Source organism: Nannobrachium achirus, assembly GCF_963921795.1.
Source record: "Nannobrachium achirus genome assembly, chromosome: 9".
Taxonomy (NCBI): domain Eukaryota; kingdom Metazoa; phylum Chordata; class Actinopteri; order Myctophiformes; family Myctophidae; genus Nannobrachium; species Nannobrachium achirus.
In genome coordinates this window covers 53,967,863-53,970,470 of record NC_137818.1, presented here as the reverse complement: position 1 = coordinate 53,970,470, position 2,608 = coordinate 53,967,863, and positions in this window count along the sequence as shown.

The window sequence follows — 2,608 nt, the reverse complement described above, 5'->3', positions numbered from 1 at the left end:
GTTGGTCGTTTACTAGGCTAAGGGAGAGCAGTGTCAAATGTGAATATGGTGGGATCAGCGGTTCTCCGGAACCTGACGTGCGCCACAACTACATTCAAAATCTATTCAAATACAAGCAAATGACGCAATGTGACACAAATAACGCTGTTGCCAGCAAATGATGCCCACAGTAAATTTACTCAGGTACTGTACTCAGGTACAATTTACTTGAGTATTTGTCTAGTGTGTCAAACTGTGCGAAATAATATATTCCTAAAAGTCAATAACAATATCATAACATCACTGTCGGGCAGAAACCTCGTATCTCCACGTTTCAAATTTGTAAATATTTTCACAAAGTAAAGCCCTGCTTCATCACACAAGGCTGTTGCACAAAAGTAGTGAAAACAGCAGATCAAGCACACAACGCCTAGCGGTGCGAGGCATTGTGTGCTTGTAGATTGGCTGTTTTCACTAGTTTAAATCATTTAAAAAATGATAAAATGGTTTTGGACATACAAGGTTTGGACATACAAGGTTTCCACCCGACAACGACGATAAGTGCCCACATGAATTAATATGCTATACCGCTGCCGGGCCGGGTGTTATCTACCCGGAAACACATTTTTGGTTGTGGCGGTGATGTCATGATGATTATGTCTATAGTGGATTTTGTAGAGCTTAAGGATGCTTTCGTTTTGTGCGTCGTTACAACTAAGCCAGATCCAGAAACTCTTTAAGCACATAATGAGGGCGCAAAGTGCTTCCTTGAATGACTGAGTACTTACTGGAAGTGAGGAAATAGTTCCTCGGTAAGACCTCACTCTTCGCCTCTTAAGACCGGGTCAGGTAACGCACTAAAATGACAGGAATTACACAACACAAAAGGGTACGCCTATTAGCCGATCTGCAAGCTCACAACACGTTGCAAAGCGACACGTTGTGAGCTTCTAGAGTGCCTATTTTTTGCCTCTGTGGTTTAGACTTAATATTTTACTTTCAAAAGAACTTTTGGTCATTTTATCGTCTAATCAGGCTCTTATGAACACCCTGAACAGATTTGAATTTGCTTCATTCAATATTTAGATATTTGATGTAAATGTTATCAGGCCTTCCTCCTGCAGGATGCCTCCCCAAGTCCCCATACACATCCATTGTAACTTCAAACTCCATTTTAACCAAGATAGATTCCTTAGAAACACCCATTATTTTTTTCTGGTAACTCATACTACCATTCTAATACGTGAGCAGGCCGTGATTTTTCAATGACTTTTTTCATTTATTTTTAATAATTATTTATTGTATTTAATCTTTTCCATTTTCCCAAAGAATTATTACAAATAAATGAAAAAGGTGATTGAAAAAACATGGCCTGCTCACATATTAGGAGGGTAGTATGAGTCACCAGAAAAAAAGTAATGGGTGTCTTTAATGAATCTATCATGGTTAAAATGGAGTTTGAAGTTACAATGGGTGTGTATGGGGAGAGGCCCTGGGCCTGGAGGGCCTGGTAACATTTACATCAAATATCTAAATATTGAATCAAGCAAATTAAAAACTGTTCAGGGTGTTCATAAAAGTCTGATTAGACGATAAAATGACCCAAAGTTTTTTTGAAAGTGAAAAATCCCTTTAATAATCAGGCTTTATTTCTCGGATGAGAACCTGTGAGGTGGGGTTGTGAACTCACGGCAGGGGAACACGGGAATTTCCCAACAGGAAGTAATTTTTAACATGTATCATTTCACACAAGCGCTGCGGTAGGGATGAGGGAGGGAGATTTTGCCACACAACAAAAATGCAGATGGGCAAGTGATGAAAAGAAAAAAATATTAAGCATTACTTAAGGGGGGGGGGTTATAGTAAAGTGTTACCAAAATATGTTTAATGTTTACTCAGTATACTGACATCCTAGCCTTTGTTTTTATCTCAACAAGTTGATGTGTGACCTATACTCTACCCGTTGCCCTACCAAAGACAAGGTTGATGAACACAAGGAGAATTTGCTTCATCTTTAAACTCAGGAGAGGTATACAGAACATCATTCTCAAAACTTTGAAATTACAACAAAGAATAATCTTTTAAAAAAAAACAGTGCATTTGTAAACTAGAGATTCCTCGGCTAGAGAAGGCAATCATTACTTTAATTACCACAATCTCAAAGGCCTACCTCTCAACTATAGGCACGAGCCTTCCTCTGCGTTTATGTGTCATGCGAGGCCCCTGGAGTCTGGGAAGGCAGGTCCCCGTGGGCTCCTCCCGCCCTACCGCACGGCGTGGGCGTCTTCCCTCCACACATAATCACAGGTTGGCCCTGCAGGTATGTGCCACGCCGGCCAACCCGTCACTCAACACCTTTTATTATCACAACTGCAAGGTGTTGTTGCTAGGCAAGTCCCTTCATGCGTTGTCGGAGAGGAAGAGAGGGCTCTTTCTTCTGCCATTGGTTGACAGCGTCTGGCTTTACTATACGGCAAGAAGCTCCTCAGGCATCTCGGCTCAGAGAACTAACGAAGATTGGATTTCAGCGTGGTATTTAAAACCTCCGAGATCGCAATGAAACATCGGCTATATAGGCCTTTTTTCAGAGCACCCATATTGACATGAAATACAAGAGCGTGTATTCCAA